Genomic DNA, 26129 nt, shown 5'->3' on the forward strand with positions numbered 1-26129 from the left:
AGTGGCAGGAAAAGAGACATTGCAGAAGGGCAGATGGGATGGGTGGATGCCTGGATGTTTCGTATTGCGGCTAGATGTGGAGATGAGTGGTGGATGGGTAAAATATGGATGCATGTTGGCAAGAAGAGGAACTATTACATGCATTTTTTAATTTAGGGGTGATTCACAAAAGCATTAATAAGTACAGGAAGTAGTACTACAGAAGAAATCAATGACATGCTCTTACATACATTGTGAATCAGCCCTGAAACGTCCAACTCCCTATTAAAATATAAACGTGCAATAGGAGGCACACTACTATTTTATTTGAAGTAACTGTATATGACTATTACATGAATATTCCAATGTATTCCCATGTTAGATATTTGGGGCAAAATCACAAAAGCATAGATAAATATGTAAAAGAGCATTATAGGATCACTATTTGACGTACTCCAAACGCCATTATGTACAGGCCCTTAAGTGTGCAGAATTGATTTACTCAGGTAAACACCATTTTTTTAAAAATAGTGTTAGGCTCTAACCAAATATGGTGCTCTGCCTTCTTAGACATCTTGGTTCCTGGCACTAAACCCTCAGTAGACCTTATTTAAAATCAGATCACAGACATGGTTATCTGCTATTGATCTGTTACTGTGAGAAGCTGGCCTGGTATATGATGTCCAGTAATGTAAGTGGGCACCCTGCACCAGTCCAGACAACTCTTATGGTGATTTAAGAGGTCTTAGAAAAGCTCTTTAAGTGGTAGCTGTGGAGAGCAGCCTCCAAGCTTAGTCCAGAAGGAGTGTAAAGCAGCTCGTTTTACTAGAATGCAATCTTATAGATTAAGTGAAAAAGAACCACACAAAGTATTTATAAAAATATGTATTTAATATATCATATTCTTTAACACTATTAGATATCTCCTACATGGAGATATCTACACGATTAGCTATCTCCTATATGGAGGTAAACACAATGCACACAATACTTTGCATAGACATACAGTAAATAGGAAGAATTACACAGTGGACTCCCGGGGTGCAAACCATATACTAAGAGAGTGGTACATGTACCACGACTTGGCTCAAGACAATGTCGAGAGGACATAGAAGTGCTGGTGACCCCACAGAGAGAGTGTGCAGTGTGGGAACATTACTGCGTGCTCCGACAACTCTACGTGTAAGTCATGGTTGGATTTTTAAAGATTGAGAATCCTTCCCAGTGAACCCTGAAGAAACCGAGTGGAAGACAGAATGTTGGAGAGCCACCCCACTTGTGGATACCCGAGTACCCACGCTACCTACACCAGGGAACCCAGGTGGATATGTGTAAAGTGGTGTAAAAAACAGCCGTCAAACCCAATTAAGGACCACTGGAAAGTGCCGCAGCTGACGAGGGAGAAAGAGTCCGGTGGAGCCTGAAGATGGATTCTAGATGAAAGGTACCTGCAACCAGAGGGGACAGAGTCTATTGCACACAGGAGTGACCAGGAGACTTCAAAGACGAATGCCCTCCGATGTCGGGGGTTGCAGGATGGGTGATGATGACCTTGACTCTGCTGCTGTGAGGACCAGACAAAACTGAGGAGGACCATTAAATGTCAGCACTCCAAATACCAAGGGTGCCAGTCTGCAAAACACCTCCTGCCTCTTTAACCCACTACAAGACACACCATGCCAATTTATCTCACTCTTGCAGATTCCTGCTTTCTCTCTTAGTGACAGATTTACCTCTTTACATTCCTCCTTCCCTTCTCCTTTCTGTATTTTTCCTCTCTTCTTCTCTGGAAATGTCTGGTGAGGAAAAATAAATGCCAGTCCAGAAAAATGAGTGGCGGTGTCCCCACCCTCCTCTCCCCGTGAGCAACCACCGGCTCAAATTAAGCACTTTGTACTATGTAGTGTCTGGAGGTTGTTGTCTCCTCTGGCACTGGTCAGTTCCTTAGTTCTATCATCCTTAGACTATTGCAATGCACTTTTTTTAAATGCACAAGCCAGAGAAACTAAAAAGCTGCAGACAATACAGAATGCAGCAGCACGTCTGCTGTCTAGAACACCTAAGTTCGCACCCATTTCGGACACTATAAAGACATACCACTGGCTGACGATCCAAAACAGGATCAAGTTTAAGTCACTCTGCATAGTCTATAAGGCACTTCACGATCAAGAACCACGCCCCCTCAAGGACCAGCTCATACCCTATAAACCAATCAGACAGCTACGATCCTTAACGCTCAATCACTTAGTGGTTCCACGCTCTAAGACAGTCTCTTGGGGCGACCGCCGCTTTTCAGTCGCGGCTCCTAAGATATGGAATACCCTGCCACAACACATCAGAACTAGCCCTTCACTTTTGCAGTTTCGGAAGAGATTAAAAACCTGGCTGTTTATCCAGTGATACTGCCCATCGATCCGCCAAAGTTATTTATATCTGGGGAAAGACAGCTGATTAGTCTAGCGCCGAGACGCCTACGGGTATTCGTTCGCGCTCAATAAATGTCAGAAATAAATAAATAAATAAATAGTAGGGGCGCACGGCCGCCTGGTGGGTTTTAGAAATAAATGAGGCACCGACAGAGTATGATAAACTGCTGGCTACAGACCATGAGGTAGGGTCCTGGCCATATGTATAACTGTTGGCTGTGACATCACGGCCAAGAACACCCAAGACCAAGTCAGCAGGTCCACCTCGTGATCACCCCTACGTGGTGTTTTCAACATGGGTTGGTTTATCCCCAAACATAACAGAGATAATAAAAGCTATGATATTATTCAATATTCATCCTCTTGGCAATGCATCCGTTGGTGGAGTCCTAGCTTGGCCTTACTTGCTGTCACAGCCTTTTATACTATCGCAATGTGGATAAAAAGAGCACCGCTGACTGGATAATAGCAACGCCTGGTAATTAGTGAGGCAGTAACTCTCATCGGCAGGAAATCAAAAGGAAAGCTTATTATTATGCTATTTTAATGCTGTCAGTTTTGTCAGTGGTACTATTGCTATCCCTTATCGTTAGTTGTAGTAGTTTGTATTATGTACAAAGAGTGTTAACTAAGAATGTCATGGTGCAACAACGATCGCTCATGCACGGAGTGCGTGGTGGTGCTGAGTTCGATCTACATCGACATTTGCAGATTGAACTTCAGACCCGCGACACACTTCATGCTGTGGGTGTAGTCTCATGGAATAAACTACTACTTTAAATTAAACAACAATTCTGGAGTAATACCTATACTTACCACATTTGGCGACAAATCGGGAATTACTTGCACCCATCGCCGACGAATTCCACGCAGTCGGTTCGCCTCGTCACAGCTGGGGTCTGGTGTCACAAGACTGGCGGGTGAGCACAGGAGGGTAGGTGCCACCGCATCAGTGATGTACGAGGCTGCAGAGACGGCAGAGCAGGGGCCACTATGGTCCACGGTGAAGACAAAGACACATTGGGATTTCCTTCAAATGGTTGCATGTTTCTGCATGGTGCAAGTGGGTTTTGGTGAGGTGGTGCCGCTGTCCGTAGTTGCTGAGTGAGATAAGAGGACTTCGTTTTTACCGCTGACAAGAAGACCAGGGAAGGCCAAAGTTTTCCTTGAATTTGGCTCATGCAGTGAGTGGAGCTCTCGCGCTTCCTGTGCGTGCTCCGACAGTTGCAGAGGCTCAAGCGTGTCTCACCCTTTCTCCAGCTGGTGGTGAGCAACTCAAGCATGCGAGCCTAACCCAGCAGTCTAGCCTGCGCAGACAGCAGTATTCAATGCGAGCATTCTAGCATGTTCTGACGCTAGGCTGCTCCCACTGACTCTTTACGGAGAAGCGTATACTGCGACATATTAGCGCTGGGGAGACGTTACCACTGATAACGTGGAACCGCTGTCAGTGGAGCAATATTTGTTAACACGTCAAAGGCCATGCGTCTGAGGGGGCTGTGTCCTGGTGAGCTGCTGAGAGAACTAAAAAGTGACACGCTTTTTGTTTATTTTGACTTCTGGCTTTTATCTCTCCTCAATTATTGGAATGCCCACAGAGTTTGGTAAGTTGTAACATTTTGCAGGGGTTGAGAGCTATTTTAACGCACGTGGATTATCATCTTGACAAAATTTTTTACAATAAGTTACCCCTCAGCAAGAAAAATGCCAATCCTGCATCACACCTCCGTTTCTGGAAAAACCTATAATGATGTTGTCTGATTGGGTTAGTGTTGGACATGGCCCTTTTCCCCCAAACTTTTTCGCTTTTTGCACCCCCTAATTTGAAATGTCTCCCCCATGGTAATAAACCTGTATAGGCCATGTGTGGTAAGAGTTGCCCTGTTTTAAAATGTAATGTCACGAAATGGTGCAGGAAATATTCCCCCATTTTAGAAATGCACCTGAATGTTCTGTATTTAAAATGGATGCCAAGTCCATGGGTTTTGCCACCTGACTGCCGTAGGTCAGCGGTCTAGATATTATTCCCCAGCCGCCCCTAGCTTTTGGAGGGAAAGCCTGGCACCCAGGGTGCTCAACCCCTGCCCTTGAGCCAGTTTAGGCCAGCTTTGCCAACATTCTAGAAGGTTCTGGCACTGCCTGGGAGGAGGGTATAAGTAAGGGGGATGTGCCACCAGAGAGACAGACAGAGCTGGGACAGGAACGTGAGGCGACCTGCTGCGAGGTGTTACCGCCACATGGGCCTGTGAGCCCTCAAACCCCCCCCCCCCTCTACTGTACCCGGGTCCCCGATGAAGGTCCCTCTAGGTCCCTGACGCTGTTTGGACCTGGAACCACGCCAGCGCTGCGTGGAAGAAGAGCTCAGGAAGTGAGGAGTGGGCCCCTGAGGAACTGAAGTGGGACTATCTACCCCCTCTGGTGAAGCTGTGGCCCTTTGGAAGCGCTGGGCCGCGAGGAGCTGCCTGTGAAGCGCCGCCTGGGGAGGATTGTGCCCCGAGGGACTGTGGCGTGCTAAAGCACTGTGCCATGTGACTGGTGTGGGCCCCGAAGTGCTGTTGGCCCTGAGAGCTGTGTGGGCCGAGGGAGGAGCTGCGCTCCGTGAAAAGCGCCCTCTTTCTTAGAGGAATAGCGCCACGGGAGCTTACCCCTCCTTTTGGTGCGCTTTTGGCCTCGTGATCTGGGCAGATGTCTACCTCGCGATATTAATTTTTAAATAAGAGGGAGCCTACTCCTTACTGCAGCCGACATCACCGCTGCAGCCCGGGGAGTGTTGGCACTGCCTTGCGCCGGTTGGACATAGCCGAAAATCACAGCGGCGGGCCGGCGCTGTCGCGGGGCCCCCAGCCCCCCCCGCTGTGGTGGGCACCATTGCGGCGGCTCCCGGTGCCAGGAGAAGGCCGCCGGAGTGAGGAGAGGGCCGCGCTAGGCCCTGAAGCTGGCCTGGCCAGCATCACGTGGCTGGGGCGCCGGTGACATCACCCGCCACGCCCCCAGCCTGCCGCGCACGGATTGACCCGCGCGGCCGTGCCCCCGGAAGGCCGCGCAGGGATTGGCTGCCGGCCGGGCAGCCAGAGGAGGAAGAGCCGACCCTAAGCCCCTGGTCCCCGTGACCCAGGTGAAGCGCCGGTGCGGGGCCCCCGTGGTCGAGAGGGAGCCCCGTAGAGAGCGACTGGAGCGGGAGCCCACCCCGCCGGTCTGTGCCCTGTGGACTGGGGCCGGTGCCGGGAAGAGGTGCTGCTGAGTGAGGCGGGGCCGGGGCACACTTTCGGTGTCTGCCCGCCGCCGGACCCTAGGAGAATGGAGGTGGCTGCCTGAAGCCGCCGGTGAAAGCGGAGACAGCGCCCCCGCGAGCTGCCAGTCAGGCAGCAAGGAGAAGCGACACGACAGCGTTGCGGGGCTCCCGGGAGGTCGAGGGAGCCCCGTGGGAGGTGGGAGGAAAGCCAGGCGGGCTCCCCCACGTGGGCCAGGTCACCGCATTCGCCCCCTGTGGCCTCCCCGAGGCCGTTTTGAAACCCCGGGCCCCTTGTGAGGAAGAGGGGCCCGGGTGAAGCAAGTGTACCCCACCGGTCTGCGCCCGAGGAGAGCCTCTCCACAGGACGCCTGCAGTACCTACTGAGCCCCACAGGAGCCATCGAGAGGAGCCCGGTGAGTGGAGCTGCTCGTAGTGGAGTTGGGGGGTGTGTCGGGGCACAAGATCGGTGCCCGCCCCCGGGGCCCGTGTTTTGGTGTAGGGGCTCATCCCCAAGGACAGGGGTGCCCATACCGGAGAATGTGGAGCCTCATGATGCGCATGGCACCAGAATATGCCCTTCAGATCAGGCCGATTGCGTCCAGGTTAGATGTGTGCCTGACTGCCTGACGATACTCGCCTTAGCCAGCGGAGGTACACCCTGAATTTACCCCTGCTAGGGAACGGTAGTGGACCCCAGGTAGATTGGTAAGGATTCCTGGACTGGGCAAGAGCCCGCATTAAGTGCTGGCTGACTAACTGTGGTGGATATTTAGGCCAAAAGTGTTGCCTCTCTTGTAGGGGTGTAGTGGGGACCCCTGATTCATGAGAAATGTTGCCTGAATTCTAAGGTAATGTTGTGACCGGGGCCTACTGTTATACATTTGATGCTTAGGGAAGGTTCCATGCTATTGTTATGCTCCAGGCTATTGAGGGAGCCTTGTTGTGTTTATTTCAGGTGCTCCTGCCCCCGGAGGTTAGGCCTGGCTCTTAGGTTACTGGTATTGCCAACGTACTGCCAGATGTTTGTGTTGCAGGTTGGGGGCTAAGAAGTCATGTTCCCCAGGTCTTTTCCCTAAGGCTACAGCACTGGGGTTCTTCATGACCTGTAGATCTTGCGAAGGCGGCCTATTGGTCCTAAGGTTATACCCGCCTGCTATTAAATGCTGGGATGCCATGATGTTTACTCTTACAGGGGATATGCCGGAGTTATAATGCCTGATGGGGGGTTATGTATGCTGTTGTATTTTGTAATTACAGCCTACTACCAAGGATTAAGGCCTGAGCTGGCCCTGCCTGATGCTTAGCTCCCACAGGTGGATGGTGGAAGAAACCTTGTTGTGCTTTATTACAGGTGTTCCTGCCTGATGTTAATGCAGGGTGATTCCTATTCTTTTTGCAGGAGACACCCATGCCAGCTATTTTGGGTTATTGCCCCTAATGTTTGATCTATGCATAATGGGCTCCCACGCTTAGTGTTTTCTTCCCTCATATGGAAGTCGCTGTTGTTACATGCCAAGTGCTAACCTTTTTTATATTTCAGCTGGACAATTTGGACTTATTTACCTTTTCAGCCTTGTTCCCAAACCTTGTAAATAATCCCCCCTGGGCATGCACTGCCCTGGCGCTCGCTAGCGCCTTGTTGTGATTACCACTGTTTTGCATTTTTTGCCTTGCAGGTTGGAGATACTATTAAACTACTTCTTTTTTCCAACTAGAGGTGGTGTCGTGTCTCTTTTGTGGTGTGCCTGGTATGTCGTCTGTGGGTACAGCGTGAGTGCTTCACATGTCCTCCGAAGTTTGGCCTGCCCGCTTGGTTCCGTGCTACCCCACTGGAGATTTGTAACCTCATTTCTTACATTGGTGGCGAGCGGTGGGATAGGACTTGTGTTTGTGCAGTACCACAGCGGCCACGGGTTACACCACAAGTAGAGCGTTGAGAGTAATCACAGTCTTTTTGTGGGGATTATTGTTCGGGCTGAATATTGTGTTTGCTGTATTGCTTCCTCCTGAAAAGTGTTTTCAATTGTGTCCCCTTGTTCCACTGTGGGTGTGTCCCGGGTGTACCTCGCCACGATAGGGTTGGTTTATGAGGAGGTGGAACTGATGGAGTACACCAAATAGGAAGTGATAGACTTCCTCAAGGAGAGAGGGATACCCCCAGTAGGCAACACTAGAAGAAAGTTGTTTCTCTATAAGGCCCTCAAGAGGGGGGAGTCCTTAAAGATTGGTGGGGACCTGTCTGATTACCCCCCGAGTATTTGAAGGGTGGATTCGGTAGAAGCCAGTGGGAGGGCTCCCAATCTATAACCCTGGAGGGTAATTACCCCGATGAAGAGGAGGAAGAGTTTTAACAGGGCGGAGACGCCAGTAGCTGACGAGGACACCGTAGATAGGGAGTCTCGCACTGGGTCCTGTCCTGGGGGCACTGCCCCATCCCTTTCCCTGTCCCTAGAAGAGTGGGTAGATAGGAGGGAAGAAAGGGAGCATCAGCTAGCGCTGGAGAAGCTCAGGTTGGAGCAGGCCAAGGAGTTAGCGCAGCTGAGGGTGCAAGAGCAGAGGCTAGAGACAGAATTGGTCCTAGCCCAGGAGAGGATGGCGGAGGCAGTGAGGGCCTTTGCCAGGGAGAGAGTAGCTCAGGTGGGTAAGTTGTCCCCTGAGAGTGGTTTTAGGAGTCTGGATACGCCGGTGAGGGTGGGATCCAGTGGTGGCACCGAATGTAGGTCCGGTGCAAGGAGTCCCACTCCCGTAGCCCAGGAGACCGTGCCTGATTCCCAGGAAGAGGGTTCAGGTCAGGGTTCAGGTTTAGTGTTCAGGTGCAGGGGAAAACTGTCCCACCAGTCCTGGGGAGAGTTTGAGGAGGAGTGTTGGACTGCATTGGAGGATTGGGTGGTGAGGAGAGCAGTGGAGGATTGGGAAGGGCTGTGCCATGCAGTCATCAGAGAGCACATGCTGAGGAGCTGTTTCCCAAGTCTGCGTCACCATCTGTTGCAGCGTGGGTTCTCAGACCCCAGGGAACTTGCACGGGAGGTAGACCTTTGGGTACGTGCCAGAGAGTCCGAGAGGATATTGAGGAGTGATCCTAAAGGAAGTGGTGCAGGGATCTTCCGACCCAGCGTGGCGGGAGAGGTGAGGAGTAGCCCAGCTAGATCCCAGGACAGTGAGAGGGTTGTAGGGCCTCACATCCCATCTACAGGAGGGAGTGAGACAGGGAGGTGTCCGGAGGTGCCCCAACCGCAGTCACAGGTCCTGGAGAGTTCTTTAAGAGAACCCCAGGTTGGGAGCCTAGGCTGTCCTGATATGCCTTCCCGTGAAGGGAATCCCCCCCTCGTGTCAGGAGAACCCGGAGCATCAGTAATCAGAGCTCCAGTGGTTCAGGGGTCTTACCAGTCACAGGGTTTAGATCCTGGACTGGGGTACCAGGTCTGGGGTTTCCTGACCTGGAGGGTGGGGGACCTGTTATTAAGGTCCCTACCAATTTGAATCTCAGGGGTACTACTCCAGTTAGGAGGGTGCGGAACTCTGGGAGGGGGTGCAGGAGGAGGGAGGACTCGCCCCTGTCACCGGTTCAGCCTGAGGGTTTGGACTCCAGGTTGGAGAGAGAGTGGTTGTCTGAGGGTGTCCCCAGGGGAAGGAGATGGCGGAACCCTAAGAGGAGAGGTAGGGGGAGGAGAGCCTCGCCCTTGAGTGCTGGTCAGCTTGAGGGTGTAGACCCCAGGTGGGTGGACCAGTGGCAATTTGGAAAGAGGAGAGTGGTCCAAGAGTACTACAAGCCTGAGGCTAGAGCCTCCCACTCTATGTAGAAACAAGGGCCAGAGACTTCTGGATGGCTTAGAGGCCAGTCCTGGCCATATCCCACTAGGGAACACCAGTGGGGTGGTTTTGTTGGTGAAGGGAGGGTTGCGAGAGAGAACCATTGAGTTCCAGAGTGGAGAAGAGACTGCAGGTGCTCCTGTAGTTGCAGGCCTGCGTCCACCTTTTCCCGCCCAAAGCAGGGAAGCCCATCAAGGCATTAATTGGTCTACCCTGGCTTTTGGCTGGGGGGAGTTGTGTTGGACTTGGCCCTTTTCCCCCAAACTTTTTCGCTTTTTGCCCCCCCTAATTTGAAAGGTCTCCCCTGTTAGATCTGGGGGTCTCTAGTTGGCAGAGGTAGGTACCTCTGTGCAAATAGGGACCCTTGCTTCTAGTCAGGGAAAGGAGATAATCCTCTGAGATAACCCCTGCTCACCTTCTAGGTAGCTTGGCACGAGCAGTCTAGGCTAACCAGAGGCAATGCGTAAAGTATTTGTACCAACACTCACAGTAACACAGTGAAAACACCACAAACTGACTCCACAACAGTTTAGAAAAATAAAGGTATTTTTAATCTAAACTACACAAGACCAAAACGACAAAATCCAACATACACAGTTCAAGAATATGGTTTTGAAAGAGTTCTTAAGGTTGCGCTAAAATTCTTTAGGTTGCGATAGAATTCTCTACGTTGCGATTGAATTCTCTACAGATGCGTGAAAAGTTCACAGTTGCGTCACGTTTACTCACAGTACCTTTTAGTTGCAACAAAGTTCCAAAAGCAGAAGCTGGTGCGGTGGAAAACAAGCGATGCGTTGCTCCTGAGACCCTGGGGAGGCGTTTGCAACAGCCCCGCTGCAGCAGCGGGCGCGTTGCGACGAATCCGGTCTGTATGGGGAGGAAGGCCACTTGTATGGATTCTGGTGCGTAGGTTCCGTAGGAAGTCTGTTCTCGCAAAGGCACGATGCGACGATCTCGTAGGGGCTGCGACGATCTCTGGGGCGACGATGCATGGACCAGCGGTGATCCTCTCTCTCACAGCTCCTCGATGCGATGGTTCTGCGACGATGCTCGCAGCGACGTGATGCGGTCCGCAAGCAAGCGGTGCGGCGATCTCACCCAGCGACGACAGGCTCTGCGACGACACTCGCAGCGATGTTCGATTTTCCCGCACCGGTCTGGTGCGTCCCGCAAACGAAGGATGCGACGGCTCTGGCAGCAGCGTCAGGTGCTGCGACGATCTCGACCTCCGTAGCGGCGGGAAACTTCTCGCACTGTCGGGGATGCGCTCCGCCAGCGAGCGATGCAACACTTTTCAGTTTCAAAAGTTTCTCAAGCTTAGTTTCAAGCTTCCCAGCACAGGTACAACTTCCAGAGGGCCCACAACTAGATCAAGCACTCTAGGAAGGACAGAACTCTCTCAGCAGAGTTCAGGGATGCTGGGGGTGAAGTCCTTTTGTTCCTGGGACTTCAGAACAGGGAGCCAGCTCTTCTCAGGCCCTTGGAGATTCCTTCAAGCAAGGGTACACAGCACACTAGCAAAGTCCTTCCCCTCTCCTTGGCAGTAAGACAACAGCAGGTCAGTCCAGCAGAGCAACAGCAGGACAGTCTTCCTTCTTCAGAGTCAGCTTTCTCCTTGGCAGAGGTTCCTTCTTGATTCCAGGATGATCTAATTTTCTGTTGTCAGGGGTCCTGTACTTATACCCCTAAAGTCTTTGTTCTCTTGGTGCATGTGGGCCCTGAGCCTGGTCTGAACCAGTTCTGGGTGGTTCCTGAGTACTTTGTTTTGCTGGCTGCATCTTTCCTTTCAGAGTGAGGGGCAGGGTCCTCAGCGCCCAGCAAGAGGTGGAGCCAGCATTGTGGAAGGCAGGCACAGCCCTATTCAGGTCCAGGTGCTAACTCCTCCCACCACTCCAGTTGCAATTGCAGTCATTCAGCCTAGTGCTGACTCATCCAGCCTCCTGGGGAATCCCCAGCCCCTGTCACTCTCAAACCAGACAGTCAATACACAAACAGGCCCAGGCACACAGAAGGGTCAGACAAGAGAACAGCAACTTTCTAAAAGTGCTGTTCTCAAACACAGGATTTAAAAACAACCTTTCCTAAAAGATGTGTTATTAAATTCTGAGTTCAGGGATACTAGATACTTATGTCCTATCTTGTTCCTATGGGAAGAAATGATTTTAACCACTGTAGCCAGCATCCCCCATGTTAATCTATGGAGCAAGATAGCCTTACAGTAGTGAAAAACGAAAATGGCTGCCATTCACTACCAGAGCATGTCACCTGCACTAGTACACGCTCTACCTTTTACATACACTGCACCCTGCCCAGGGGGGTACCTTGGGCCTTCCATAGGGGTGACTGATGTGCACAAAAAGGGAAGGGTTAGGCCTGGTCAGTGGGGACACTGACCAGGAGGACATGGCAGTTCTAAACTGCACACAGACACTGCAGGGTCAGGCCTGAGACATCATTTTAGGGCTACTCCTGTGGGTGGCACAATCAGTGCTGCAGGCCCACTAGTAGCATTTGTCATCAACAGCCCTGGCACACCCAGTGCACTTTACTAGGGACTTCATGGTGATACAAATATGCCAAACATGTATATCCAATCAGAATAACACTTTACATAGGGAGCACTTACACTCTGGCACTGATCAGCAGTGGCAGAGTGTCCAAAGCATCTACACCAGCAAAAACGAAATCCAGCACAGCATCAAAAATACAGGAGGTAGATGCAAAAAAAGATAGGGGAAACCACGCCAAAGATGCCAGGTCTAACATCCCCCATGGTAATAAACCTGTATAGGCCATGTGTGGTAAGAGTTGCCCTGTTTTAAAATGTAATGTCACGAAATGGTGTGCAGGAAATATTCCCCCATTTTAGAAATGCACCTGACTGAAATATTCTGTATTTAAAATGGATGCCAAGGCCATGGGTTTTGCCACCTGACTGCCGTAGGTCAGCGGGCTAGATATTATTCCCCAGCCGCCCCTAGCTTTGGGAGGGAAAGCCTGGCACCCAGGGTGCTCAACCCCTCCCCTTGAGCCAGTTTAGGCCAGCTTTGCTAACATTCTAGAAGGTTCTGGCACTGCCTGGGAGGAGGATATAAGTAAGGGGGATGTGCCACTAGAGAGACAGACAGAGCTGGGACAAGAACGTGAGGGGACCTGCTGCGAGGTGTTACCGCCACATGGGCCTGTGAGCTGGGCCCTGCACCCCTCAAAACCCCCCCCTCTACTGTCCCCGGGGTCCCTGATGAAGGAGCCCCCCCCCTCTAGGTCCCTGACGCTTTTTGGACCTGGAACCACGCCAGCGCTGCGTAGAAGAAGCGCCCAGGAGGTGAGGAGTGGGTCCCTGAGGAACTGAAGTGGGACTGTCTACCCCCTCTGGTGAAGCTGTGGCCCTTTGGAAGCGCTGGGCCGTGAGGAGCTGCCTGTGAAGCGCCGCCTGGGGAGGATTGTGCCCCGAGGGACTGTGGCGTGCTAAAGCACTGTGCCCTGTGACTGGTGTGGCCCCCGAAGTGCTGTTGGCCCTGAGAGCTGTGTGGGCCGAGGGAGGAGCTGTGCTTCGTGTATAGCGCCCTTTTTCTGAGAGGAATAGCGCCACGGGAGCTTACCCCTTGTTTTGGCGCGCTTTTGGCCCCGTGATCTGGGCGGATATCTACCCCGCGATATTAATAATTAAATAAAAGGGAGCCTACCCCTTACAGCCGCCGACTTCACCGCCGCAGCCCGGGAGTGTTGGCGCTGCCTTGCGCCGGTTGGATATAGCCGAAAATCACCGCCACGGCCGGCGCTGTCGTGGGGACCCTCCCCGCTGTAGTGGGCACCGTTGCGGCGGCCCCCGGTGCCAGGAGAGAGCTGCCGGAGTGAGGAGAGGGCCGCGCTAGGCCCTGAAGCCGGCCTGCCAACATTACGTGGCTGGGGCGCCGGTGACGTCACCCGCCATGCCCCCAGCCCGCCACGCACGGATTGGCCCGCGCGGCCGTGCCCCCGGAAGGCCGCGCAGGGATTGGCTGCAGGCCGGGCAGCCAGAGGAGGAAATGCCGACCTTAAGCCCCGGGTCCCCGTGAGGGAGGGGGACCCGGGTGAAGCGCCGGTGCAGGGCCCCCGTGGTCGAGAGGGAGCCGCGTAGAGAGCGACCGGAGCGGGAGCCCACCCCGCTGGTCTGTGCCCCGTGGACTGGGGCCGGTGCCGGGAAGAGCTGCTGCTGAGTGAGGCGGGGCCGGGGCACACTGTCGGTGTCTGCCCGCCGCTGGACCCGGCTGCCTGAAGTCGCCGGTGAAAGCGGTGACAGCGCCCCGAGAGCTGCCAGTCGGGCAGCCAGGAGAAGTGACCCGACAGCGTTGCGGGGCTCCCGGGAGGTCGAGGGAGCCCCGTGGGAGGTGGGAGGAAAGCCAGGTGGGCTTCCCCCACATGGGCTAGGTCACCGCGTTCGCCCCCAGTGGCCACCCCGAGGCCGTTTTGAAACCCCGGGCCCCCTGTGAGGAAGAGGGGCCCGGGTGAAGCAAGTGTACCCCGCCGGTCTGCGCCCGAGGAGAGCCTCTCCAGAGGACGCCTGCAGTACCTACTGAGCCCCACAGGAGCCATCGAGAGGAGCCCGGTGAGTGGGGCTGCTCGCAGTGGAGTTGGGGGGTGTGTCGGGGCACAAGATCGGTACCCGCCCCCGGGGCCCGTGTTTTGGTGTAGGGGCTTATCCCCAAGGACAGGGGTGCCCATACCGGGGAATGTGGAGCCTCATGATGTGCCTGGCACCAGAATATGCCCCCAGGTCAGGCCGATTGCGTCCAGGTTAGATGTGTGCCTGACTGCCTGACGATACTCGCCTTAGCCAGCGGAGGCACACCCTGAATTTACCCCTGTTAGGGAACGGTAGTGGACCCCAGGTAGATTGGTAAGGATTCCTGGACTGGGCAAGAGCCCGCATTAAGTGCTGGCTGACTAACTGTTGTGGATATTTAGGCCAAAAGTGTTGCCTCTCTTGTAGGGGTGTAGTGGGGACCCCTGATTCATGAGAAATGTTGTGACCGGAGCCTACTGTTATACATTTGATGCTTAGGGAAGGTTCCATGCTATTGTTATGCTACAGGCTATTGAGGGAGCTTTGATGTGTTTATTTCAGGTGCTCCTGCCCCCGGAGGTTAGGCCTGGCTCTTAGGTTACTGGTATTGCCAACGTACTGCCAGATGTTTGTGTTGCAGGTTGGGGGCTAAGAAGTCATGTTCCCCAGGTCTTTTCCCTAAGGCTACAGCACTGGGGTTCTGCATGACCTGTAGATCTTGCAAAGGCGGCCTATTGGTCCTAAGGTTATACCCGCCTGCTATAAAATGCTGGGATGCCATGATGTTTACTCTTACAGGGGATATGCCGGAGTGATAATGCCTGATGGGGGGTTATGTATGCTGTTGTATGTTGTAATTACAGCCTACTACCAAGGATTAATGCCTGAGCTGGCCCTGCCTGACGCGTTGCTCCCACAGGTGGATGGTGGAAGAAACCTTGTTGTGCTTTATTACAGGTGTTCCTGCCTGATGTTAATGCAGGGTGATTCCTATTCTTTTTGCAGGAGACGCCCATGCCAGCTATTTTGGGTTATTACCCCTAATGTTTGATCTATGCATAATGGGCTCCCACGCCTAGTGTTTTCTTCCCTCATATGGAGGTCGCTGATGTTACATGCCAAGTGCTAACCTTTTTTTATATTTCAGCTGGACAATTTGGACTTATTTACCTTTTCAGCCTTGTTCCCAAACCTTGTAAATAATCCCACCTGGGCATACATTGCCCTGGCGCTCGCTAGCGCATTGTTGTGATTACCACTTTTTTGCATTTTTTGCCTTGCAGGTTGGAGATTCTTTTTTCCAACCAGAGGTGGTGTTGTGTCTCTTTTGTGGTGTGCCTGGTGTGTCGTCTGTGGGTACTGCGTGAGTGCTTCACATGTCCTCCGAAGTTTGGCCTAACCGCTTGGTTCCGTGCTACCCCCCTGGAGATTTGGTAACCCCATTTCTTACAGTTAGACTATTTGAAAACCATTTGGTAGCCATTGATGTGACAGAGTATACATCTATACGTAAGTAAGCCCTGTTGTTCGGAAGCCTGGGCCAAACTGCGCAGTGCTTTTTGAATACTCTTCCCCCAATACCTCCTCCTCCGGGGTAGTTTGTGGAGAGTCAGTGGAATATCTATATGGTAGCGATATCCAGATTTAAAAAAAGATTTTCTGACACACCAAACAATATTGGAAAGACATACATTTTAGAAATGGAAACAATTGGAAGAAAAAAAGTGGAGGAATACATATCAGCTTTGACGGTGTTGGCAACCTCCTATGGATTTGAACCATTATTGGATGACTACATCAGAGACCAGTACGTTTGTATATGCGCAGCTCAAAAAAAATTGTAAAAATTGTAAAAATCCATCACTGCCTGAGATGATCGACTTAGCTCTGAGTATCTAGAGAGCTACCATTTCGACAAAGGCAATGCAATTGGGTTCGGCACCTTAGGTTAATTTGCTTTAAGCTCAGGAGGAGTTCTTTGAAGAGAGATTGTATGCTGCAGGCACTAAAGATAAGTAACAAAAGCATTTACAAAAAAATGACAAATCTTTTGCTATAGGTATGGCTCTAAATTTCATTTTAGTAGCACTTCAGGTTGTCCTGCTTTAGGTAAACATTGTTCCCATTGCAAAAAGATTGGCCTTTCCAGAAAGTATGCAGAAGTCAGAAGACGCTGACAAAGGTGGGTAGTGTGGACGTGGAAGTGGAGCTATCCACAGAATCTTTAAACAATTTGTTATTAACTTTGGTATCTGAGGTGCAGGCTGTCAAGATAAAAGGTCCTTTATGCACAGCTGTAGAGCTCCAGGTTATGGCAGATTCAGGGTCACCCCCAACAATCCTGTGTGATTCCACATTCTACAAAAAGTGGGGTGAAGATATTTCCTTGTCCAAATCTAATGTAAACCCCAAAGCCTTTAGAGAGAAGGATATTGACATGGTGGGGTTCTCTATGGCCAATGTACAGTTTACGGGTCTGGAAATTTACACTAAGGTGTATGTGGCTGTCAAGGGAAAGAGCATAATAGGATGGAGAGACTTAGCTAGAATGGGTCTGTACTTGGTACCAGGGGATGACAATCCTACTAGGGTGAGGGAAATGTCAGTGTGTAACATGACTGAGTCCGGAATAGATCCAAAGGAGCTATTGGCCGAGTTCCATTCTGTGTTCAGGTGAGTCTGGTAGAAGGAGTGAAAGAAAAAATGTATTTGTTGCCTGGGGCACATCCAGTTAAGCACAAGGTACGGCCGGACCTTTGAGCGTGAGAGAGGAGTTAAGAATCATCCTGGAGGAGTTTTGTACTCAGTGTATTATACAACCCACCGAGTCATCACAATGGGTCGCACCCATTGTGGTAGCACGCAAGAAAACTGATGAGATCAGGTTGTGTGTGGACCTCAGGGGTCTAAACAAGAATATCGTAGTGGACTGCCACCCTCTCCCCAGGATTCAGGAACTTTTGGCAAATTTCGGAGGGGCCAGAAGGTGCTCCTTAATTGATCTGAAATCAGCCTACCATCAGGTCCCATTAGCAAAGGAGTCTCAGGAACTAACAACTTTTGTACCTCTTTTTGGGGCATACAAGTTCCTGAGACTTCCGTTTGGCCTGGCGTTGGCAGCCAGTGTCTTTCAGAGGCTGATGGACATGTTATTTAGGGACACAAAGGCAGTGCTAGCTTATTTGGACGATATTTTGGTATTTGCAAATTGTTTGGAGGAGCATAACAGGCTTCTGAAGAAAGTATTGTCTATTCTGGGGGAAAGAGGCATGACCGTGTTGGAGGATAAATGCAAGTTTGGACTGAGAGAGTTGGAGTATCTGGGACACAAGTTGTCAGAGGCAGACATAAAACCCAAATTGTTGGTGATTAGGGCAATAAAAGATGCAAGGGCTACCTGTGATAAGGATACGCTTCGTCTTTTTTGGGGGCTGGCAGACTATCATGCCAAATTCGTGGTTAACTATGCACAGACTGTGGAACCATTACTTGCACTGCTCAAAAAAGGTAACAAATGTGTGTGGTCAATGTAACTTGAGGGGGTTTGTGCAAGAGTGAAGGAGCTAATTGTTTCTCCCCAGGCCCTACATGCTTTTAGTGATGATTGTACCTCAGTCATAACGGTAGATACACTTCTGGAGTTACTCCTTTTGAACTTCTAAGCGTCAGAAAAGCACACACAACCTTACTTCCTTTATGGCTGGGGGGGGAAAGGGTAGATAATGCAGCAAAAAAAGATAGTGCAAGCAAGATCATTGATAAAGTCAGGGCAAAGCAGTTAAGTTTGAAAGAGAATTTTGATAAGAAGAGTTATCCAGGTGGCAAGGATATACTAGTAGGTGATTGGGTGATGACTAAAAAACCTGCCAAGGTAAAGAAAAGGGGACTCTGTGTTTTCAAGCCCAGTGCAAATTAGCTGTGTTAGCAAGTGTGCAGCTTTCTTGGATGATAAAGGATGGTGGAACAAGAGTCAGTTAGTGAAACTGAGACAAGATCAAGCTAGGACCATAATGATAGGAAAGAAGCCTTAAGTGAGCAGGATCATGGCTAGACGCATTGGTTACAGGGTGAAACTGGGAACAGGTCAGATTTGGAAAGTACAGAGCACGTAGTTAATAGGCCTATTGAGGGCTCTTCGACTTGGTACTTGTAAAGTGCTGAGATTGGTGGCTGGGTCAAAAGGGTTCTGGCTAGATTCAAGGATTTTGTAAGATATTAATTTGCTGATTAATGGGGTATGGTTTTGATCTTTGTAATATTTTGTTGTTCGTTGGGAGTTTACTTTGTTTGTTTTATGATAAGAAGGGAGGTGTTGTAGTGGTTTGTGTTATGTACTAAGATTGTTATCTAAGAATGATATGGAGCAACAATGGTCGCTCGTGCATGGTGTGCATGGTGGTGCTGAGTTTGATGAACAATGACAGTTGCAGATCAAACTTCAGACCAGCGACGCCCTTCATGCTGTGGGTGAAGTCCACATGGAATAAAGTACTTCTTTAAACTCTACAACGATACTAGAGTAAAACCTGTACTAACCACATAAGGTAAAGTATGAATACACACGTACAGAGATAACATAACTATGGTATGCTATTAGTATGCGACACCCTGCGTGAAATCTGACTGCCCTTTGGAAAGGAAGAAGTGATTGAATGTACCCGCAAATCAGAGGGTACCACATCCAGAAGTGCAAGGTGCCCAAGTGACAATGACACAACACCACACATAGAAGAAAACACCCACTGCAGGGCTTTGAGTGGGATGGGTCCTTGCAGGTCTCAGACGTAGAAGTAATTATGGACACATTGATATATGTCCTTAACTCCAAATTCAAAATACTAATTGATATCTGCACAATGAATGTAAAAAACCTCAAGGAGAATACATCAGCAATTTACTTTTTGCTAATAGTTCATACGTTTAATTCATCTTGCATTCCCCTAGATGCTGTGTCTCTGTGTGGTTTTTTTCCCAGCAGCATGCTACTCTTGTTTGGCGCATAATATAGCTGTAGAGCAGGCTTTACTGGTGATTAAAGGCCCCTCCAGCGTTAAACACCTGAGCCTAAGGCGAGGGCCTTTAACAAGGGAATGGGACTTTAATGGCTGCTAGAGCCTGCTATGGAGGGCTTCACGGCTATTAGAAAATTCCGGCCATAGAGTGCAGAATGTTCTAATATGTAATACAAAGACCTCACGGAGCTCAAGGGGACTGTAAATCCACTCTGGCTCCATGAGGCCTTTGTTCACAGCAACAGCTGTGAACAGACATTGGAATGTTGAGGCGTTGGGCTTCTACCAGCCATTAGCAGCCCGGAGCACTCCATTGTCTTCAATGGATTGTTCAACATTTCAATGTACTAATGAGATGTGGGTCATCTTCAGGTGATTGTACGGACCACTACTGAGAACTCTGTAGTTAAGGGTAAAAGCAGTGCAAGTTTCTCACAGTGCCTTGGGGTGGGTCAAAAAGGTGTTCAGAATACATGGACATCCAATCCTTGATTGCTCTGCAAAGTGCACACAGAAATCGTCACATAGTCCAGTTACAAATGTGATTCTGTGCAAATGTGCTTGAAGAAGGTACACAGTTGTCTAACTATTGACTACACAAAAGGAAAAAAAAGTGCTGGTAGGTGAGTGGTGTTGAAGCAAAGGAGATGTGAGGTAGTGCATTTCGGAGAGTGTGAAAACTGGGTGCTGAAGAGGAAAAAGATGAGGTGTAAGACATGCAAGTGCACGAGATGCGGAGAGAAAAAGGAGTTCATTTTTAACAGCAGCCAAATTTCGGGGGAGGGGTGCTAATAAAATTTCAGGGGGAGGGGCTAATTATTCCAGCAATAGGCAGAGTAGAGATGCAGGGGCTCTAAGAAGGGGTGACAAAACAACAAAGCCTCCTTAACAAGTAAATGCTACATTTAAATATTGTGTATAGCACATGGTGTTTGCGTGAAATAAAATGTACTAGTAAACTTTTTAAACAAAAAACAAGAAGTACAGATACAAAGGATAAGGAGCCTAGAAATAAGCAGAAGAAATACCGAAGCCTGCCTCAATATTCGTTTTTTATGGTTTTCCATTGTGTGCACGATCACCAGGCGTGCATGGAAGGTGTTTATAAGACACGTAAGCCGTAAGCTGGTCTATCACTTGGAACACTGAATGTAAATAGACATTCGCACTGGAGGGGGAACAGCCTTCACTGGAGCCGCCGCATCTCTAGCGCCTTGAGACCCTCGAAAGAAGCGCCTCGTGGGAATGATGCAAAAAAGGCTCTTTAAGTAACGTTAAGACAGGGGAGTATCAGCAGCGAAGAAAGCTGCCTTTATTCAATACCTTTGCCCATATTGGAGACGACGCAGTGTCGATTCTCATGCGCACACTGTCAGGCCGGGGCTCCTTTTATACTTTGAAGACGTTTACAAAGAGGACGTTGAAGGAAAATCGTTGGTAAAGCATTTCTGAGCTGATTTGTATGGGTGAAATATGGAGGGAAAGGGAGCAAATCATTTTACATCAATGGGACACCTCTTTGCCGGGAGCAGTTTAATATGTTGCCGCGTCCTTTCTTCTTCTCCAGCGCCAGAGAAGGCGCAGAAACGCCCGGATGATTCGATCCGGAATACAGAATTTCTTAACACGTCTCGAGAACCTGAAAGCTGCATATATATGTGCTCATTTACATTGAAACAGTACCGCGGGGGTGCACCTGTGAGCCCCGCTGGTCGATGTGAGTTTATTTTAATTTGGATTTTTTAGAGTTTTATATATCGCGAACTTGACCCGAAGGCATCAGAGCGCTTTGCATGAGCATCAGTTGCATTACAGACGGACACATGCATTTTTTTTCTTTTTTTTGTTAGGCACAATAAGTTAAACTGATAAGGTGAGGGTTGTGCTACCAGGAACACGAATATACAAATGTGTGTTTGTGCGCACGTGCGTGCACCCGTGAACGGTGGGGAAGGGGGGGCTGGGGGTTGCACCTATTAAAGACAGTGTTAATTGTCACCAGCAAACATGCACATACAATTCATGTGTGTATGAAACATGTAACTGAGTCATTTAGACATACTGAAAACAGAAATAATCAGAACATGAGAGTTTTGGGAACTCCACTCAAGACAATGTGACTCAGGGCTAATAATGCAGTATAATATAACCTTATAGCCCACCGTAGAGGGCTATACCGGCTATTAAAGGCCCTCTCCAGCGTTAAAGGTCCAAGGCGGGGGCCTTTCACAAGGGAGAGGGACTTTAATAGCCGGTATAGCACAGCTTTGAAGGTCTATGAGGCTAGTAGAACATTCTGCCACTAGAGGGCAGAATGTTCTAACAAAAAATAACAAAGCCTTATGGGAGCAATCCCCTCAGGCTCTTTGAAGCCTTTGATCTCAGCCAGAGCTGTGAACAAAGAAACATCGGAATGTTGGAGGTCCAGGCTTATACCAGCCATTATAAGTCCGGAGCACTCCATTGTTTTCAATGAAGCTCCCAACATTCCAATGTTCTAATATAGCCTTATAGCCCGCCGTAGAGGGCTGTACCGGCTATTAAAGGCCCTCTCCAGCGTTAAAGGCCCCGAGCCAAAGGCGAGGGCCTTTAACAAGGGAGAGGGACTTTAATAGCCGGTATAGCCCAACCACGAAGCCTTATGGCTATTAGAACATTCTGCCACTAAAGGGCAGAATATTCTAACAAAAAAGAACAAAGCCTTATGGGAGCGTGAGGGGATTCGAATCCCCTCAGGGTCCTTGAAGCCTTTGTTCACAGCCAGAGCTGTGAACAAAGAAACATTGGAATGTTGGAGCTCCAGCTTATACCAGCCATTATAAGCCCGGAGCTACTCCATTGTTTTCAATGGAGCTCCCAACATTTCAATGTTCTAATAACCAGTATAGCCATTGGTAGCAGGGCTAGGTAAGGTTAGTACCTTTATTGTGTTTTCAATTGAATCTAAGTAATGCTGGAATCCTAGTTCACTCATGGAATGTAGTGGAATAGGTAACGGCAGTGGTGTTTGTTCTGACTCCTGCAGCCTGCTGAGTGCTGTGGGTCCTATGAGCTCTGTACTTATGGACTAAACCTACACCTTCACCATAACCTGCCTATAGACTCGTCTTTTTGTCAAACCCGATACTACAGCTATATTAAAGTCTTTGTAGTTTATACATTCAGCTCGTCGGAGCAGTGTCTTCAGTTGGCAGTGCTTTACAATAAATTCCTCACTCATCCAGTCTCTTATTTGCCCGCTCATTTGCTCGTCCACTCTGGTCCTACAAAATCAAAACTAAGACAAGCTTTGGCAGTCCCAATAGAGATAGCTTTAATGTGTTAATACATGCATTTGTGCATGCGTAAGTAAGCAAATTACAACCAGAACCAATCAGCACACCTCTCCACCCTGCACTCACACAGGCACATCTTTAGTCCTGCACTCACACAAGCTCATGGCTCTACACCCTGCTCTCACAAAGGCACATTATTCAACATCCTGCACTCAGACAAGGACGCCACTCATCACCTCCCTTCATCCACAAAGGCACACCCTTAACCCTGCACTCAGTTAGGCACACCCACACTCTGAATTCAGACAGTCGCTACTCACCTTTGTGTTACTAACAATAGCAGAAGATGGCACACACAGACACGATGCAACAAACGGCAATCTGTACATCCATTGTAGAGAAAGATAGAGTTAAACCTGGCACACACTCCTGTGAGCCAGGCCCACAAACACTGCAATAGGGACAGTTAAGTCAACCCTACAGCAGGTCTTATAGCTAGCACTATACCTAATATGAGGGCATAACTGCATGAGCAGATGTGCCCCTATGGTGTCTAAGTCCATTCTTAGACATTATAAGTGCACAGTGAAGCAATAATGAGTACATGGTCTGGGAACCTGCCACCATGAGTTCCTGAGGTCCATGACGTCTTCACTGAATTCCAAGAAGTTTGGTACTAAACATGTCAACTTAATAAACCCACACTGATGCCCGTGTTGGACTTATTAGGAAATGAACCCAGGCGGCACCTCAGAGGTTCCCCCTGAAATCCTACCAACTCGCTACTGTGTGACAGACTGGTCCCACCAGCCTGCTACCTCAGACATATTTCTTTTTTTAAGTATGTTTTTATTGGTTAGATAAACATAGTAGTCGCAAATATTTTGTATGCATACATTTTAGCACATTTACACCATTTGTATATATAAAAGGGAGTCATTATTAGTTCAGCCACTTGCCCCTATATTATCTCCACTATTCTTTCTCATCTCCATCTTCTTGGTAGGTGAGGTACACAATTCACCCCGTTGCGTGTGCCATTACCTCTAGACGTATTTGTAACCCCTGAGGTGGGAGCCTTTTTTCTCTTGTGAGTCAGAAACAAAGCCTGCTCTGAGTGGAGGTGATTCAAACCTACTCACAAGCAGGAACAGAATAGAAAGGCAGTGAGATTCAAACGCTTCCCATCATTTGTTATGCTGACCAGGGCCTCTCCAGCTAGTGGAGATGCCCACCCCCCCCTGACTCAGTCTCCTTTTTGGTGGCAAGGTCGGCAGGAAAGTTAGTAAGCAAGAGAGGTGTGTCCCCTCTCAGCATGGGCCATCCATAAGGTACCCTGAGCTGAATTGACCATCTCCCTTCAGGATCCTCCATATTGTTTTGAAGGACTCAAGCCAACAGGGTTAGGAATATGCCCCCTCCCAAGAGGAAGCAGACATGCAAATGGTGTAGGCAACCTAAAGGTAAGCAGCCCATTGGTTACTACCTTCTGACCCCTGTAATGCCCCTACAATTCGTATTATGGGGCACCCCTGAACCTTAATCCTCAGATAACTGATACCCTACGAAGAAGAGGACAAAAAAGATCCATGCAGCAATGAAGACTGAAGACTTTGAAGACGGACTTGGCCCCAGACCTACTGGCCTGTCTACAGACCTCAAAGACCCTGCTAAAGAAGAATGACTCATCCTGCATTCCAGTAACTTACAGTACCCTGAGAACACTGACTGCCTTTTAAAAAGATTACTGATCTCCCGTTGACAGTGGATCTGTCCAGAAGAAAAACAAAAAAACAAAGTGCTCTGCCTGTGGAACTGCAAAACTGACTCCCTCTGCACCCAACACCCACGGCCGAGTTCCAGTGGCCCACTGGTCCAGCCAAGGTTCCCCAGCATTTCTGAGCAAGAGTCCACCGTGGATTGACCCCTGCCGGACTCCATGTCAATGCCTGCAGCCTCTGCACGACGACCCCCCGACCATGACCTGCACCAGTAAGCTGTCAGAGCCCTGGGCCTTGGGGAGATCGATCAACAGTGTCCTGATGCTCCAGCACATCCCACAGGTCACTGTGCCGCTGTAGGTCCTCCTTCAATCTGCCTCCTGGCCTGCGCCTGCAGCCTTTTTCCGACTTCAAGATAGTTTGTATTGGGTGCCCGGTACTGTGTTGGCACTCTGCACCTGGCTGTCCCAGTGCTGCTGAAGGTGTAAGGTTGTTGCTGCCTTGTGGCCGCCCTGTGCTTACTTTAACCCCCGGAGACTGGGTTACAAAACTGTGCTACTTACCTCTATGCAGTGCTACTACAATTTTCCCCTTACTCCATTGGATAACATTGGCAACCAATCCTGAGTTTGACCTCTGCACCCGGCCACCCCAGTACCACTGGTGGTGTAGTTTTGTCACTTACCTGAACCGTACCTGGTAGTGATTCTTTAGCCAGAAACTCAATATCATAAATCGTTTACTTACCTGATTGTGTTTCCTCCAATAGGATAACACTATATTGTTGAAAAATGCACTGTGTCCACTTTTTACAAAATGTTATTGCAAAACATATTTAAATGCAACAAAGTATCTTTGGTTCTATAAAATAAATATACTAAAAGTAATATTTTTACCAAACGAATAAGCTTGGATTTAGTCATTAAGTGTGTGTAATCCTTTCTTGCCTGTGTGTGTACAACAAATGCTTAGCATTGTCGTCTGATAAGCCGTTGCTTGCCCCCAGTACCACAAAGAGTATTAGTATTATCTACTCGATCCTCTGTAAAATCTCTTGGGATCCACTGGACTCTGTGCACACAATACCTAATTTTGGAATAGTATATACAGAGCCAGCTTCCTACACCACCCCTCCAATATATTCTCCAACACCCTTTCGGACTACTTCCACAGCAAGATTGCCGCTATCTACGACAATCTGACCCCAGCCCACCACTCTCAGCATCAACAACCTTGACCAACCAACGAATACCAGCTGAACAATCAACACATGGTCTCTTCTCACAACTCAGACCACCACTGCCACCAAATCATCCATCCACTCTGGGACAGCTACCGAAGCCTGCCCCCATCATCTCTTCAACCTCAGAACCAACCAAATAAGCATGGAACTCACCAACCTCCTCAACACCTCCATCTCCAGAGCAACCTTCCTGGACAGATGGAGACACGCAGAGGTCAGACCCCTCGGTTGACCCCAGTGATATCAAACATTATCGACTGCTCTCCCTCTCCCCTCCCTACTCAGCCAGAGTACTTGAGAAAGCCATCAACCAACAACTCACCGAACACCTTGAACAAAACCACTTACTCGACGCCTCACGATCAGGATTGCATGCCAAGCACAGCACTGAGACTGCACTGATTGCTGCCACAGACAACATCACAACTCTCCTTAACCATGTGAGCACTATGACCCGATCCTCCTTGACCTCTCTGCTACGTTTGACACGATCTCCCTCCACACCCTCATCGACAGACTCCACAATATTTATATACTGATACAGCAAAACACCCGCAATGGGGTCACCACTTTTCTTAAAGGAGGCTCACAAAGCACCTGACTGTCTTCCTTGACCTCCTCACCGTAGGTCATCATACGCGTTGTACCCCTAGGATCATCCCTCAGCTGCACCCTGTTCAGCATTTACAGAAGCACCTCACTGATGTCTGCAGATGCCTTGCACTCTATCTTTTACACATACAACACCCAACTAATCCCCTCACTCATCAAGGACCCCTCCAGGGCCAAAAGCAACTTCTGCAATTCCATGGCCAACAAAGCCAAATGAAACCTCCACTAGCTCCCTATCTAGAAGAGATGCCAGTAAAAGATCCACGTGCATGC

The sequence above is a fragment of the Lissotriton helveticus genome, chromosome 3_2, assembly GCF_964261635.1.
Source record: "Lissotriton helveticus chromosome 3_2, aLisHel1.1, whole genome shotgun sequence".
NCBI lineage: Eukaryota > Metazoa > Chordata > Amphibia > Caudata > Salamandridae > Lissotriton > Lissotriton helveticus.